This window comes from Mauremys reevesii, linkage group 1 (genome assembly GCF_016161935.1).
Source record: "Mauremys reevesii isolate NIE-2019 linkage group 1, ASM1616193v1, whole genome shotgun sequence".
Classification (NCBI taxonomy): Eukaryota; Metazoa; Chordata; order Testudines; family Geoemydidae; genus Mauremys; species Mauremys reevesii.
Genome location: NC_052623.1, coordinates 243,945,798 through 243,963,548, shown reverse-complemented (window position 1 = coordinate 243,963,548; position 17,751 = coordinate 243,945,798). Strand labels below are relative to the sequence as shown.

Here is a 17,751-nt window from a genome sequence, read left to right as displayed (position 1 = left end):
TCACTGCTTTATAAAGCCCTGGCCTTCCTGATAGCCCTGCCCCTTACTTGCATTCCATTTCGCATGGTATTTATGAAGTAGGAATTCTTCTTCACTTATTTTAAATTCTGCTTCTCCTGTTGCATTCTTCACTCATTTTTCCCTCCCTTTTTGTGCCACCCCTTCCTAAGTTCTCCTCTCTTCACTTCTCTCCTGTGTTTTGAATTCCCTAACACATCTGCTTCTTTCCATCTTCTCTTGCTCTCCGCCCCACTTCTGGCTACTTTCAGAAGCTACTTCAGCTCCACCAAAAGCCCTTAACCAGATGGGTACGGTTTTCCCAAAATGCCAGTTCAGGCGTAAGGAGGATGGATGGCCTGGCATCAGTCTCAATACCTACTTTAACACTGAGCCTCATAAAGCCAGAAATGGACTGAAATTCAGAGCTTCACTGTACTGGAGTGGCTAGAACTGCGGCTCACACTGTACCAAAACCAAGTACAGGAACTCCTCACTTAAAGTCGTCCTGGTTAACGTTGTTTCAATGTTAAGTTGCTGATCAACTAGGGAACATGCTCGTTTAAAGTTGTGAAATGCTCCCTTCTAACATTGTTTGGCAGCTGCCTGTTCTTCTTCGAGTGATTGCCCCTATCCATGCCAGTTAGGTGTGTGCGCGCCGCGTACACGTTCGTCAGAAGACTTTTACCCTAGCAACCCCAGTCGGTCGGCTGAGCGCCCCCTGGAGTGGCGCCATAACGGCACCACATATATACCTCAGCCGACCCACCCGACCCTCAGTTCCTTCTTACCGCCCGTGTCGGTCGTTGGAACAGTGGAGTGCAGTTTGCCTGACCTCCGCTTCCCTAGCTTCCTCATAGTTCTTCTCTGTAAAAATTTGTACATAGTTGATATCTTAACTTAGGTTTTCTTGTTTTTGATAGTTTATTCAGTTTAGTGTTAGATAGTTAGTGGGTTCGGGGATTAGCCCCACCTGCACCCGGGACCGGAGCGTATGCCCAGCTCCCCGGGTTTCAAGCCGTGCTCGGCCTGCCGCAGTCCTATGCCTACAGGAGATCCTCATAGCTCCTGTTTGAAGTGCTTAGGAGAGTCGCACTTATCTACTAAGTGCCCAATTTGCAAGGCTTTCAAGCCTCACACAAAGAGGGAAAGAGACATTAGGCTTAAACAGCTCCTAATGGAGGCAGCCTTAACCCCTCCGGCCGCGGCACCGCCCGCTGTCCCTCTAGACTCTCGCAGCGCCGCCACGGCGCCACTCTGCTGTGCCACCGAAAGCGCCATCGGCACCGAAACCTGCCCAAAGACGCTCGCTCTCGCCAAAGGCGAAGAAGGGGAAGGCCGCTGCCTCTTCAGCACCGCCTGCTCCGAAGCACCAGAGTGCGCCCCGTCCGGACCGCCCGGCACCGAAACCTGCTGCGGCACTGGTTCCTCTGCTGCAGACGCTTCTGCCGGCACCGGCGACTCCGGCCACTCAGAGGCCGTCGAGCCCGGCACCTGTGACCTCCCCGGCTCCGGCCGCGGTAGAGATGCCACAGCCGTCGACTCCGGAGACCTTTGAGGTGGCGCGGGACCTCATCGCATTGACAGACCCGGCTGTGCCACTGCCCCCGGCGCCGCTGGTGCGGGCGCCCCGTTCCATGGGCAAGCCGTCAATGCTTAAGCCGCCTGCCGGCACCGACTCTGACCGGCACCGTTCCCGCTCTCGCCACCGATCATGCTCTTGACGCCGATCTCGATCTGGGCGCCGATCGCAATGCCGCTCACAGTCCCGGCACCGCTCAACTACGCGGCACCGGTCAGACTCGCGGCACCGGTCATTCTCCCGCTCTCTGACTCGTCATTCCTGGCACCGTTCAGGATCTCGGTACCGCTATGGCCGCTGCTACTCGCGGAGTTGCTCCCGGCGCCGAACATGGAGATCCCGGTCGACCTCCCGGCACCGCGCCGGTCGGAGGTCCCATTCTCGCTCCCGCTTTCGCTATCGGGATGCCTCCCGGCACCGGTCACTGCAGAGGCGGGAAATGCGATCCGTGGGCACTTCAGCGCAAGGGTTATCTGCTCCACCCTGGCCCTCTCGACACGCCTCGGCCTCTTCGCACGCCGACAGCTACTACGTCGACGACCATGACCCTCAGGTTCCTTCAGGAGTTTTTCACCAGTCCCATTATGCGGACCAGGACCCTCATCAGTGGGGTTATTGGACCCCTTGGGCCTACCACCAAGCCCAAGGGGCTCCTCTGCCTACCACGCATACCGTACCACACGAGTCACGCATCCCGGAGGCTACTGTAAGCCGCCCCCCAGTTGACACTGAGGTACCGTCGAGCGCAGAGGAAGGTATTCAGCCTGCCCAGGAACCTCTGGAGCAGGAAACTTCACAGGTCCCAGACGCTGACCGGGACACCATCATGCCCGGAATTTCTTCTTCCTCCTCTTCCCCGGATGAGGCGGTGGCGGGGTCGTCATCGGCAGGTCCCCCGCCAATTGACTTACGGGCGCACCAAGAGCTCCTTCACAGGGTGGCACTGCGAATGGACCTACAGGCTGAGGAGGTATTGGAGGTGGACAATCCGATAGTGACCATTTTGTCAGCAGACGCCCCAACCCGCATAGCCCTCCCCTTCATTAAGACTATCCAGGCGAATGCTGATACTTTATGGCAGACTCCGTCCTCTATTGCGCCCACAGCCCGAGGGGTGGAACGCAAGTACATGGTCCCTTCCAAGGGATATGAGCATTTGTATATACACCCTGTCCCCTCGTCGTTGGTGGTCCCGTCTGTCAATGATCAAGAGCGACACGGCCAGCAAGGCCCGGCTCCTAAATCAAAGGAAGCCAGGCGCATGGACTTGCTTGGTAGCAAGGTTTACTCTGCCGGTGCCCGGCAGATCCGAGTGGCTAACCAGCAGGCCTTGCTAAGCCGTTACAGACATGATACTTGGGCTGAGGTAGAGAAGTACAAAGAGCTCCTACCTCAGGACTCACGACAGGAGTTTGCGGCCTTCGTAGAGGAAGGTAAAAAGGTAGCGTGTACCTCGTTACAAGCCTCCTTGGATGCAGCTGACTCCGGGGCACGTACTATTGCCTCGGGCGTTACCATGCGCTGGATCTCTTGGCTCCAGAGTTCGACGCTTCCCCCTGAAGTACAGTACACGATTCAGGACCTTCCTTTTGACTCCAAGGCTTTGTTCTCCGAAAAGACGGACTCTAGGCTCCAGAACTTAAAGGACAATAGAGTCATTATCCGTACTTTGGGAATGCATACCCCGGCTACCCAGAGGCATCCGTTCCGCCCCCAGTTTAACCGGCCTTACTATATGCCCCGCTACAGGCAAGACTCTGGTCAGCAACGGGGTCGCGGGGGACGTAGATGACAGCCTGGCAACCAACCGTCCCAAGGGCGAACCCCCTCTAAACCACCGGGGCCTAAGCCATCCTTTTGAAGATACGCCCAGGGATGGCATACCAGATCTTTCTCCAGATCCCTCCCTGCCTTTTTCCAACCGCCTTGCCTATTTCCTCCCGGCGTGGGCCCGGCTGACCACCGATGCCTGGGTCCTACGCACCGTGGAACGTGGTTACCAACTACAATTCGTTTCACCCCCACCTTCCCACCCTCCTTCCCAGTCCCTCTTCAGGGACCCCTCTCACGAGCAACTCCTCTTACAGGAGGTGCATTCGCTCCTGGCCATCGGAGCGGTCGAGAAGGTTCCGGACGAAGAACGGGGCAAGGGGTTTTATTCCCGTTATTTTTTGATCCCCAAGTCCAAAGGGGGGCTCCGACCCATCCTCGACCTGCGAGACCTCAACACATGCATGCTAAAGTTGAAGTTCCGCATGGTATCCCTCGGGACGATTATCCCTACTTTGGATCCGGGAGACTGGTATGCCGCCCTCGATATGAAGGACGCTTATTTTCATATCGCCATCTTCCCACCGCACAGATGCTTCCTCCACTTCACAATCGCTCACCTGCACTTCCAGTTTGCGGTCCTCCCCTTCGGCCTATCCACGGCCCCAAGGGTGTTCACAAAGTGCATGGCCGTTGTCGCCGCCCACCTCCGTCGACGCGGCATCTCTGTTTTTCCCTACCTGGACAACTGGCTCATCAGGGGGGAATCGCAGGCCATGGTCCAGCATCATGTCGCAGAGATCAAAGACTTATTCACGTGCCTGGGCCTAGTTCTCAACATAGAAAAGTCCACCTTAGTACCAACTCAGAGGTTGGACTTTATTGGCGCGACCCTGGACTCATCTCTAGCCAAAGCCTACCTTCCGCAGCTACGGTTCCAGGCCCTTACGCAGCTAATCCGCACCCTTCAGGCCTCTCGTATGACCTCGGCCCATGCTTGTCTCCGACTCCTCGGTCATATGGCGGCTTGCACGCACATCACTCTGTTTGCCAGGCTCCGCCTCCACCCACTTCAGCTGTGGCTCCACTCCAGATACCACCCGCACAGGGACCCTCTGGATACCCTACTCACCATTCCAGCGGGTGTCCTTCAATCCCTGGATTGGTGGCTGTCCCCTTCCCACGTATGCGCGGGGGTACCATTCCAGGCTCCTCAGCCTTCCCTTTCCCTGACAACGGATGCTTCGTCACTCGGATGGGGAGCCCATCTCGGTGCTCTTCGTACTCAAGGCCTTTGGTCGGTGCAGGAATTGAATATGCACATCAATGTCAGGGAGCTCCGGGCAGTGCGCCTGGCATGCCAGGCATTCCGAACTCGCCTCCACGGCCGTTGTGTCTGTCTTTACAGACAACACAACGGCCATGTACTATATCAACAAGCAAGGCGGGACCCGCTCTTCCCCCCTCTGCCACGAGGCGATGCTACTGTGGGAATTCTGCATAGCCCACTCGATCCATCTAGTGGCGTCGTTCCTTCCCGGTGTCAAGAACACCATCGCGGATCGCCTGAGCGGGTCCTCTCTCTGCCACGAGTGGTCGCTGAGAGCAGACATCGCTCGTGCCATTTTCCAACAGTGGGGATTTCCCCATGTAGACCTGTTTGCATCCCGATCGAACTGCAAATGCCAGGAGTTTTGCTCCTTTCAAGGCCTGGCACTGGGCTCTCTGTCGGACGCGTTTCTCCTTCCATGGACTTGTCATCTGTTCTACGCCTTTCCTCCGTTTCCCCTCATACACAAGGTCCTGCTGAAGCTCCGACGGGACAAGACACGTCTCATCTTAATTGCGCCAGCGTGGCCCAGGCAACACTGGTTCACCACGCTGCTCTGTCTGTCAGTAGCCAGCCCAATTCCTCTACCGCTTCACCCGGATCTTATAACACAAGATCACGGCACTCTCCGTCACCCAGACCTGCCGGCCCTCCACCTCACGGCGTGGCTCCTGAGTGGCTAGACCAGTCGGAATTGCGCTGCTCTGCTCCCGTGCAGCACGTTTTATTGAGCAGCAGAAAGCCTTCCACTCGATCTACCTACGTGGCCAAGTGGAAGCGCTTCGCTTGCTGGGCTCAAGTGCGCGACGCTATTCCTTCCGAGCTTCCGCTTCCAATGGTCCTTGACTATCTCTGGTCGCTAAAACAGCAAGGGCTTGCACTGTCCTCCATCAAGGTGCACTTAGCGGCTATCTCCGCTTTCCACCCCGGTGAGGGAGGGTATACGCTGTTCTCTCACCCGCTGACTACTCGTTTCAGAAAGGGCCTTGATCGTCTCTACCCCCAGGTGCACCACCCGATTCCCACCTGGGACCTCAATCTCGTCCTCAGCAGGCTCATGTCCCCGCCATTTGAGCCACTGGCCACCTGTTCCTTACTGTACCTGTCATGGAAGACGGTTTTTCTAGTGGCTATCACATCAGCCAGACGGGTCTCTGAGCTCAAAGCGCTCGTGGTGGACCCACCGTACACCGTTTTTCATAAGGACAAGGTACAGCTACGTCCACATCCAGCATTTCTCCCGAAGGTAGTGTCCGCATTCCACAATAACCAGGACATCTTCCTTCCAGTTTTCTTTCCAAAGCCTCACGCATCCTCGCGACAGCAACGACTTCACTCCCTTGATGTTCGCAGGGCATTGGCTTTCTATGTTGATCGGACAAGGCCGTTCCGCAAATCCCCGCAACTGTTTGTGGCAATTGCTGACCGGATGCGAGGTCTTCCTGTCTCGTCGCAGCGAATCTCCTCGTGGCTCACAGAGTGCATACGCACCTGTTATAACTTGGCTAATGTCCCTTTGGGCCATCTCACCGCCCACTCTACCAGGGCCCAGGCGTCCTCCGCTGCCTTTCTGGCTCAAGTACCAATACAAGAGATATGCCGAGCGGCGACCTGGTCGTCCGTCCATACTTTCGCCTCGCACTATGCCCTGGTCCAACAGTCGAGAGATGACACAGCCTTTGGCTCTGCGGTCCTGCATACCACCACGTCTCACTCCGACCCCACCGCCTAGGTAAGGCTTGGGAATCACCTAACTGGAATGGATATGAGCAATCACTCGAAGAAGAAAAAACGGTTACTTACCTTTGTAACTGTTGTTCTTCGAGATGTGTTGCTCATATCCATTCCACACCCACCCTCCTTCCCCACTGTCGGAGTAGCTGGCAAGAAGGAACTGAGGGTCGGGTGGGTCGGCTGAGGTATATATGCGGTGCCATTATGGCGCCACTCCAGGGGGTGCTCAGCCGACCCACTGGGGTTGCTAGGGTAAAAGTCTTCCGACGAACGTGCACGCGGCGCGCACACACCTAACTGGAATAGATATGAGCAACACATCTCGAAGAACAACAGTTACAAAGGTAAGTAACCGTTTTTTTTGTCCCCTGCTTGCAGGAAGAGCAGCCTGTTGCAGCTGGGTGGTTGGAACCAGGGTGGACCAGCAGCCCCCCTATCAGCTCCTCACTCCCCTAAGTTCCCTGTGCTGCAGCTGTCCCTCCCGCCACTGCCATGTGCTGCTCCTGCCCTCTGCCTTGGAGCTGCTCCCAGAGACTCCTGCTTGCTGTACAAGGGAGGGAGGCAGAGGGGGGGCTAATGTCAGGGTGTCTCCCCCTCCCCCCTGCTTCTGCACCCTGCTTACCCCATATTCCATAGAGCAGGGGCACACACAAAGGATGGAGGGAACTTCTAGGCAGTAGCTGTGGGTCTCAGGTCTCAGCAAGCTGATTTAATTCACATGGCAGTGTACTTAAGCCTGGGGTCAGCTACTGAAAGGGGAAATGTGCATTTTTTTCTCACACACACAGGGTGTGTGTTTCTGTCTGCCCTCCCTCCTTTCCTGCTGTCTTGTAGAGTGTTGTGAGAGTTAACCCTTGAGGGCTCAGTCAATTGCTAGTTCATTTAACAGTAAGGCATTCCCTGGGAAATATCCCACCCTCTGACTCCTCTACCTCAACCAAGCTTCACAATCATCATCACTGTGTACCAGTATTAAATTGTTTGTTTAAAACTTATACTGTGTGTGTGTGTGTGTGTGTGTGTGTATATATATATATAGTCTTTTGTCTGGTGAAAAAAATATCCCTGGAATCTAACCCCCTCATTTACATTAATTCTTATGGGGAATTGGATTCGCTTAACATCGGTTTGCTTAAAGTTGCATTTTTCAGGAACATAACTACAACGTTAAGTGAGGAGTTACTGTACAGTAAAGAAATTCAAAACCGTTAACAAGGGGAAAAAAACATCATTCGGTCTTATTTTAAAGGTACATGTAAGTGGGGGAATGATCTGGCTATTGTGGGAACTGGGAACTTTTCTGGCTTATACATTATCCCGGTGAAATGGTCTAACAAAAGGATCTGAGTTCTTGATCCCACTTCCTTTACCGAGGCCTGCATGACCTCGAGTAATCCCCTTCCACTGCCGTGTGTGGCAGTCTCCTCGTAACCCCAACAATGCTGGGCCCATGGATTCCTGGGGGGGCTTGACCCCCAACCTTGTTGTGTTCACTTAGAATAGGGGCTGAGATGTCCTCGCTCCAGGGTGCACTCTCCGCACCGCACAGGTGCCGACTCCGTGGGTGCTTCAGGGCTGAAACACCCATGGGGAAAAAATGGGGGGGTGCTGAGCACCCACCGGCAGCCCTCTTATCAGCTCCTCCCTCTCCCTCCAGCATCTCCTGCCCATCAGCAGGCTCTGCCAATCAGAGCTTCCCCCCCCCTCCGTCCCTGTGCCTCCCGCCCACCACAATCAGCTGTTTCACGGCATGCAGGAGCGGGTAGGAGTGAGCAGAATGGGGTGGGAAGAGGCGGGGCACTGTGTGGCCTTGGAGGAAGGGAGGGGGGCCTGGGGCAGAGCCAGGGGTTGAGCACCCCTTGGCACAATGGAAAGTCAGTGCCTGTGCCGCACTGGACGCGTCTCTGACCCACTGATCATTACATAGAATTCAAAGGAAATACAATTTATTAAATAGCAACCAATTTTAAAAAATAAGGAAGAAATGGGAAAAGTTAAAGGAAAGCATGTAACCCCGCTCTGTGACACAGGGACATCACAACCAGCTGTCACAGGAATGTAAGGGAAGTTCACAGTCTGTTCCTCACACGTCCCAGACCACCTTCTCAGGCCCTGGCTGTGCTGCAGGCTGGACACTTGCTCTGACGGTGGCCACACACTTTCAGGCTCTTGGTGACAGGACCCTTCTTCCCAGCGTCAGCCCCCTCATCGGGGTTAGGATCCCACTTCAAGTCTGGCCTGCAAGGCCTCTTTGCTGGGGGCATCTCCCTGCCCTGGGCCCTCTGCCCTGGGCCCCCTTGCTCCTCTCACCTGCTCAACACACCCAGTTCTGGACTGCTCCACCTCCAGCCCCAACTCCATCCCTAGCACTGCTGTTGCTCTGCTTCTAGCCCCCGGGCTGCTTTTTTTTGGTGCCTCTGGCTCTGGTTGCTGCAGTTCTCCTAGCACAGGTCTGCTCTCTGGGCTGCTTCTGTGGTTTTTGTTGCTGCAGCCCTGCTTTCGGCATAGATCTCCTCCCTGGGCTGCTTCTCTGGTTCTCTCTGGTGGGTGTGGCCCTGTTCCCCAGCTCAGCTCGGGCCTCTGCTCTTTCCTTAGCTTGGCCCCACTCTGTTCCAGGCAATTCCAGCTCAAATGAAGGCTCTGGCCTCCTGACTCCCGCATTAGTCTGCTTGCCCTGTCAATCAGGCTGACCTGGAGCATTGGCCTCTCCCCATTGCTCCTGGGAACTGTCAGTCTTAGGGTCCTGATTTCCCATTGACCCTTCTCTTTTCTTTTGGTACTGGGAGCTAGCCAACCAAAAACAAAACAAACAAACAAACAAAAACCCTACTGAGTTTTAGTAAGGGGCCAACAGTCCCTTTACATATAGATGGGCTAATTAGTGGAATTTTAACAAGCTAGAACTAAATAACATGTTATATGAAGTTAAAGTTGGCAAAACATTTGTGAATCTCAGAAAACCTAGTTCAAGTGCTGAGTTTCTGACAAACTGGGTTTCAACCCACCTAGTTCTGGGTTATATTATAGAGGGTTGGCACAGTTCTAGTCAGCTTCATAGGTCCAATTCTGAATGTGCCGCTATTGCCACTGAAGTCATTGGGATTTTTATGCATGGATAATTCGCAAGACAGAACCCAATTTGTGTCTGTTTAACTCTCAGTTTAGTTACAGCTATTAATATGCAAATATCTGGGGTGTCTGTAAAAAAAAAAAAAAAGTGTCCTGCAATGTGACAGACACAACCATGATTTCCAACAGATAAAGGAGGTATAGCAGAGCTGCTCCTGGCTCAGTCATCAAAGAAGCTTCCTTTCTGGTACCGCTCCTATTTGTGAACCACCAGAGTGTGTGTTAGGGTATGTCCACACTACCCTCTGTGTGTTAGGGTAGTTCATACTACCCTAACACACACTCCGTTGACTCCGGAACTCCACCAGGGCGAGAGGCGGAGTGCCGCATTGTTTCCCTCCTTTGTTAAAAGGATTTTGCTACACTCAGACTCCGTGCTTGTGAGAGGGGAAGTATTGCCTCCCAGAGGCACCCAGGGGGTGGTATGGAATTGTCCCAGGACACTGAGTGGGGACTCGAGCCGGTTTTGCATTGTGTTATTGAAACAGAACCCCTAGATACTGAACCCGGCCCTTGTTGCTGCCAACTGTGATGGGCAGAAGAGTTACAACTGTGTAAGTTATGGTGGGGGCCTCTCTCCATCTTCCAGAGCAGCTCAAGATCAAGAGGACGCACAGATGGCTTAAAGCTGCCTTAGTGCCCCCTCATCCCACACTTCCCACTACTATTTGAGTTTGGTGTGACACAGAACCTCACACCTAATATTTGTCAAATGATTTTACATCCTGACGTGGAAAGCACAATAGGAGTACAAAGTATAATATAGTTTTAGTGGAGCAAATCCTGAAGGTGTTACACAGTGTAAATACTTAAATACTACAGGATTAAGCCCAATCTTCACAATAAAGATAAAAATATTATTGAAGTTGTACTGTAATCACTAGACAAAGGAAAATGGAAAAGGAAACAGAGTTTTCTTCTATGTAAGAGCCTGAACTTTTCAAATCTGAAGTGAAGCAATTTGGGGAAAAAAAACCCTACAAAATCACACATTCAATTTATATAATCAAATTCCTCCCCCTCTTTATGAGCAGGTTTATCCATATCCCCAGGCAGGTATGCTAACTTGTATTCAGCACACTGCTGGATACACGTCTAATGGCTTTCAGTGTGCCTAGGGGAGGGGCCAAAAACCTGCAGCACAACCCAAGTAAAATCGGAAGTGTAGACATACCCTTTGTCACCACTGCATGAGCTACACACGCACACACTTGCTCATTCTGAACACTTGCTATTTTAACCTTAAAATGCTTTCCTATGCAATACAGGTTTTCAGTCATACATCTTCCTCCCTCAGTCCTTTCTGAAGCCATACTCTACAGTCTGCTGACATGTTGACAGTTTTGTATGAATTAATGAAAGAGGGATCAGAAATAGCTGACATGGTTTGTTTGTTTATTTTTATTATTATTAAACTGACTTGTGTATCCAAGTTACTGCTGTGAGAAAAAATTAAAGTAAGAGGAGAGCTGGCAAAAGTCCTTAAAATGTATCAATAAAAATATAGAAAATCCCTTGATTTTTAAGAGCGAGGCTGCTGTCTTGAGGCAGCAAATTCTTGCTCTAAATCATAAATGCAGCTGTCTTACTGGCATTGCATTATACATAGAGAGGAAATGAAAAGTGATGTGTCCAACACTGAAGAAAATATGCCCAAGCTTTGATCACTTAATAAACAGAGCACTACCTTTATTTAGTTCTGTTTGCTTAAAAGGAAAAATGTTAATCCTATTTAAAAAATCTTCTGGATGGTGTCCTTACAATATTTTTGTACATGTAAATCAGTTTTAAATGTTGTTTTTGTAAAAATGTATAATGCATAAGAAAAGTCTGACCAACCAAACCTTAGCTACTCCACCCATTTCTTCCCCCCAAAGCAATGATTTGCAGAATCTAGGCATCAAGGCAATATGTTATATAAAATCCAGTGTAGTTGTAATCATGTCAGTTCCGGGGTATTAGAGAGACAAGGTGGGTGAGGTAATATCTTTTATTGGACCTGCTTCTGTTGGTGAGAGAGACGCTTTTGAGCCACACAGAGCTCTTCTGTGGTTCTCTCTCTCTCACTCACTAACAGAAGCTGGTCCAATAAAAGATATTACCTCACCCACTTTGTCTCTCTAATATAAAATTCAGGCTTTATTGATTTGTACACATGCCTTTTTGATCTGCACATTTCCATTAATATGCTTTAGCTTTCCCCATGCATTCTGTATTTGGCCATGTACTTGGTTGGCCTGTGGTGGTAACCACAGACAAACTGCACAACTGCTGCAGGCTTCCAACAACAGGGGCCTGGCACATACTGGACAAGGATTGCATGGCATATGCCAGCTCAAACAGGGACATTTCCTCTTTCTGTTTTCCTGCTTGCAGAAGCCAACCAATCAAAGATGAAATTTCTCCATTCTTGGCACATCTATTTTAGAAAATCAGTAATAATAATTATGCTTCCATTCCAACCTCACTGCAGGTGCTGGAAAATGAGCTGTAGTCTCTCCAAGAACACAGGACTGTAGTGGATATGTTCACCTGGGTATCTTAAAGAATGCTTAACACATGTTTTATAATATATATCAATTTATACTGAGAAAGTACCTTATCTGTAAAATGGCAGTAACCATGAAATAATAGTAATACTACTTGTGCACCTCAGAGAGGTGAGACTAAGGACAAAGACTACAAATCTGGGAAACTAAAATTATACACTTAAATCCATACTGAGGCAGACCTCAACGAGAGCTTTGGCTATTCAGTACATCTGAAAATCAAGCCACTAATTTAGTTGCATACATACAAAATCAGTGTAGCCCATATGAAATGGGTTAAAAACTGGCTAACTGATGGATCTCAACAAGTAGTTATAAATGGAGAATCGTCATCCAAGAGGGTTGTGTTTATAAGAACTAAACTCGGGGTTTTCTGCATAATGAAAATTCTAACATTTAAAAACAAAAAACAAACAAAAAAAAACACAAACAAAGTTACCATTCAGAAAGAAAATATAAATTTCAAAATTTCCCACAAAGGGGAAATTTAGGTTTTTTGTAATGATTTTTTTTCTGAATGTTTCATTTTGAAAGTGATCCAAGAGCTTCCAGGCTGCCTGATTTGTGGGACAGCTGGGTCTCCTGTCTGCCCAATTCCCTAGGCCTTGTTGACTCCTGGAGCAGCTGACTCCCAGGGCTACCCTGGTTAACTGGCTTCCTAGACTCTGCAGTTCCCACAGCAACCAGTTTCCCCACTTCCTAGAGCAACTGAGTCCCTGGGTGGCCAGCTCCTGGGACAACTTGCTTCCTGGGCCCCCACCTCCCTGGGGCTGCCCAACTCTGGGTTTTGCACAGGAGCATTTTAAATACTTTCCCAGAGAATTGTTGTAACCATACCATTAAAAACAGGAAATCAATCAACAAGTTGTACATTAATGGCAGTTGTACATTATTGGTAATAAATTATTTGTTACACTTACATAAGTCTGCTATGTAAACAAAATGTTAAATTTAAATTTTATCTAGGCTTTTGTACTGCACCATCACTAAGATTACAGCCTCTGCTCCATTCTTAGCTCTCTAGGTCATGCCTGACTAATGCAGTTCATAAATTACAAAATATCACATACTGCAATACATTAGCACACCAAAATGTGTTAAGAATAGAGTGGATGCATCTGTGTCATCTGATCTGTTTGTATAATCTACCTAAGTGCCTATAACCATAATTGAATTGTATTTTATTTCTGTGATCTTAAAACAAATTTTATTCATTTCCTATATGGAATAATCTTGAATTTTTAACTGATTTATCTGTTTATAAATTTATTTTGAATGACCCAAATGCTTCTGTCCATAATTCCGCTGAACAAAGGCTGATTCTACCACCAAATTTGTGAACAGACCATGAATGCCCATTCTTTTGATGGCCCAGATGTCTACAATGGGAATCTAAACTGGAGCAATGCTTTAACAGGCTCTACTGAGAACACTGACAATATCTCATGCCTCAGCCTGAGTAACAGAATGGTTCGTAGCAATACAGGTAATGAAGATAAAGCAATATTCAGATAGGTTCCTAAACACAAAGTCAAAATCCTCCTTCCCCAACTTTGAAATGCTTCCTTCCTGCACCTTGACTATTTTACCCCACCCCAAAATGTCAATCCTAATCCACTCTTTACCATTCTTCAACATATCCTTAGTTTCTCAGCCACTCACTTTACCTTCTCCCCCTGGTCCTCCGTCATCAGCCAAACCACCTTTATCCCCCTACCCCTAACATGACAACCCCAGAGAAATCATCCTCTGAACATTCCACACCTTCCCTGGATAATCAGTGACCTCAGTCAGCATAAGTGCCCCTTCTCTTCACAGGGCTTCTGAGATTAGTCACCCAGGCTTGTGAAGGCTGTTCCCATTCCCTGTCCTGTTCAAGGCTGCCTGTATGTGCAGATGTGACCTACCAGTGAGTATATATTGCAGGTTCCCCTTTTGCTGATTCACAGAGCATATGAGCTGCTACAGTCCTCAGCTACAGAGCCTTGGCTCTTTAGCTCAAGCAGTATCCGGTCTTGGTGTCATACTGAAAATGTCACACTAGCATGTACAAATCTTCCTGAGCCACTTTCCACATGGATGCTGTATGAAACTAGGAAGTGAATTACAGCAGGGAGCGTGAATAGGGAGTGAACAGCTAGGGAATTAAAGTTAAAAATTCCTGTGTCCATGGAGCTACATGAATGGCTGCATGAGCCAAATTCAAATGGCATGTATTGCAGCTGACTTTAAGGGAATCTCATCCACTTGCACCACGTCTGAATTTGGCTTCATATGGGCTTGGTTCTGCAAGAAGCTGAGCACTCCTGTGAGTTGCTAGATGCCTGTAACTCCCATGACAGCAGGGGTTCTCAAACTGGGGGTTAGGATCCCTCAGGGGATTGGGAGGTTATTACATGGGGAGTCGTGAGCTGTCAGCCTCTATCCCAAACCCTGCTTTGCCTCCAGCATTTATAATGGTGTTAAATATATTTAAAAGTGTTTTTAATTTATAAGGGAGGGTCACAGTAAGAGGCTTGCTATGTGAAAGGGGTCGTAAGTAAAAAAGACTGCATTACAGTCATTAATAATTGTGGGAGTTCAGCACCTCATAGACAGGAGTGAGCCCTACAATTTAGTTATGATCTCTGTGAATATTATAATAAAATGTGTTACTACTACAGGAATATCAATATATTATATAACATTTACTTGGATCAAAGTTGCATTTGAAAACATATCTAGAGTTGAAGCTGCCAATGTAAACAGCTAGTTTTTGAAAAGGAATAATGCTATTCAAATCTATGAAATATTTGATATTAAAATACATGTGTCTAGAATTGGTGTCAAGGAAAATTAGACCATCAGTTAGACCAACTTAGATACATGTATATATTCTCTGCATATAAGAGAGACTTATTAAAACCATCAGGAAGTGTAAGACATACAGAACTTAGAGTAAAATTTTCAAAATCTTTCAAAAACCTAAGTCCCATTTACAAAAGTGACTTTCAGTGAGATTTAGGCTAAGGGCTGGATTTTCAAAGGTATTAAGTGCCCAAAGATGCAGTCATTGGTGAGTTTGTAATGTTGATTTTGTGCATCATGGACTAAATGAGGAGTTATTGCAGTAGGATGAATTAGTCATTTGCAGATTCAGTGAGCAGTTTGTTCACTCTTAGCACAGCTTTATTTGGGGACGTTTGGTCATTTATGTTGGCCTTCTCAGTGCTGGAACCATGCTACTTCAAGCTGTTACCTTCAGCCTGCGTTCACACTCCTAGTTAACCACCATGCATTTTATTTGAACTACTAGAAACAGATAACTTAAAATACACATTTCATTCCCAAGGGTATCCTGGCAGTGGGCTGCAAATGTTTATAAATAACTGTAGCCAGCAAACTAATTATAAAACCCAATGTACATATGCAAATGTATAAAAATAATCACAGTTGTCTGATAACATTTATTTCAAGAGTGATCTTCATAACACATGATAAGATGAAACTGCCATAGAGTACCATACCACGTTAGTAAACATCACATGGTTTTCAGGGTCATTTCTCAGTGCGGTCACCCAAAAGGTTTATGTTAAAGAAGCAGTTTGAGCCTTAGCTTTGAATTTCCTGGCACTGATGGGTTTGTGACCTTTCAGTTGTTTACATGCAGTATTTTATTTTAAGTGTTATAAAACTGTTTGCAGAGGGACTGGATCAGTAACATAAGTATCTGACAAAGGTAGGGTAGTTAAAATTGATTCTTTGAGTGGAGTTGTGGAGTTCTGTAGATGTGTGTATAACTTTACTCATATGAGTAGAGCCTTGACTTAAAAGTTATGTATGTGCATGTTTACAGGATTGGGGCTTTAGTGATCTATTAATTTAAGTGGTTTTGAACACTGAGTATATTAACTATTCATAAAAATACAACCTAGGTGCCTAAGTGGTAATCCCTAGCCCAGCTATATGATAAAACAATTGTCAAATTTATTTTAAATACTTCAGATTTTTTTATTTGAGCAAAAATATTTTAAAAAATTAAAATTATGTATGTATTAGTTAAAAATATATACCTCTGGAGTGATTTGAACATTTTACTCCAAAAATAATTGAATAATACACACTAAACACAACTTTAAGGATTCATACTTTTCAAAAATCTATAGCAGAAGTGCCAATGCTTTAAGTTATTCTTTCTGAACTTGTTTGTGTAATGTGTATTTTTGGCATAATTAGCCAAAAATAAATTTGTATTAGTAAATAAGATTTTCTGGATCAGTCTTTCAAATATTAATAATTTAGGTTGGCAGGTAAAAACAGAATGCCCATGATTATTAAGTATTGTATTTACCTGAGTATCCAGTGTTGTTTCTACACTGAAAATACAAAAAATCAAATATTAACAACAATAAATTTCTAAGGATTTAAAAATGCACCCTCCTTTTAATAACGTTTGCTACAGAGACAGTCCCTATAGGCCAAATTCAGCTAATTGATTTCAATGGAATTGCATTTTATACCAGGGCTGAATTTGGCCCTATGTGGGTAGATTCTTCTTGAAGTGTTTATAACATCTCCTGTTTTATGCTTCTTAATTCTTCACAGCTCTCCTTGCACTATGACTAGGAATTCCTTTGCAAGTCAAGAGGAAAAGTAGAACAAGTCCCGTCTCTTAAATGCCATATATTTCTTAGATGCCATAAACAGGAGCTGAGAATCATTTTCCATGGAACTGGTAAACCAGAATATGGTAGCCTGACATAAAGTCTGACCTTCCAGCAAAAAGGCATCCAGTTGTGACCTCTCTATTGCATTCAAACTAGCTGCCCGTTAATAGATAGTGTTAAATAATCACATTCTATAAGAGATTGCATTTTAATCGTTTTTACAATTATTCCCTAGTTACAAAGGTTCTGTGGCTGCTCCATAGTTAAAATTACATAAAGATTTGCATTTAAATTAGGGAATAATCTGATGTGTTTTTATATGACTACTGTAACCCTGATTCTGCAAGCTGGTCCTTCTGGGTGGGCCTCCATTAACTTTGTTGAGGATCTGCCTGAGCACAGGGATCCATAAACATTTTGATCATTGCAGGATCACACCGATATCTTAGCTTCCCCAAATTTACCAAACTTAGTCTTGGGTTACAAAATGACTTTTCTAAAAATTTACAAGTAAATCTGTTACTTAATTTATTAATTATAAGCATTTTTAAATGGCAAGTGTATACTTTCTTAAAATTCCTCTAGCAAATATATTTTGGATTTTTGGAGATTAGAAAATTCACTCGGAGATTTTAGCAAAATCTGAGGCACAGTCTATTTTAAAGTTTATTAATGTGTAGATTTTTTTTATTAATATACTAATCATAATGTTTTCTATCTACTTCACAATGAAAGTCAATGGATATTTTCATTACTTAATTAATCTGATGGAAGTATTTGTCATCAAATGGCTGCTCCACAATCCAGGATTTCATTTTATTTTTTTTAATTATGTACCTAGCCCTCATGGTTGTGAAGAAAACCTTGAAAATGTGACCCAAATGAAATGTATACAGTGGGGATATCCTGAGTCTGGAGACAGCCTGAAATAATGTTATATACTGGTAATGAATGAAATGAATAATGGTGCAATAATAATGTCAATACTGGTAATTATTTCACTGCTGAAAATGT

At 46.9% G+C, this 17,751-nt stretch overlaps 1 protein-coding gene across 1 annotated transcript in view; it reads left to right on the top strand.

The window, feature by feature from the left end:
• PDE3A (phosphodiesterase 3A) overlaps positions 1 to 17,751 on the top strand; it is a 539,267-nt gene that overhangs the window by 147,049 nt on the left and 374,467 nt on the right. The window lies entirely within an intron of this gene.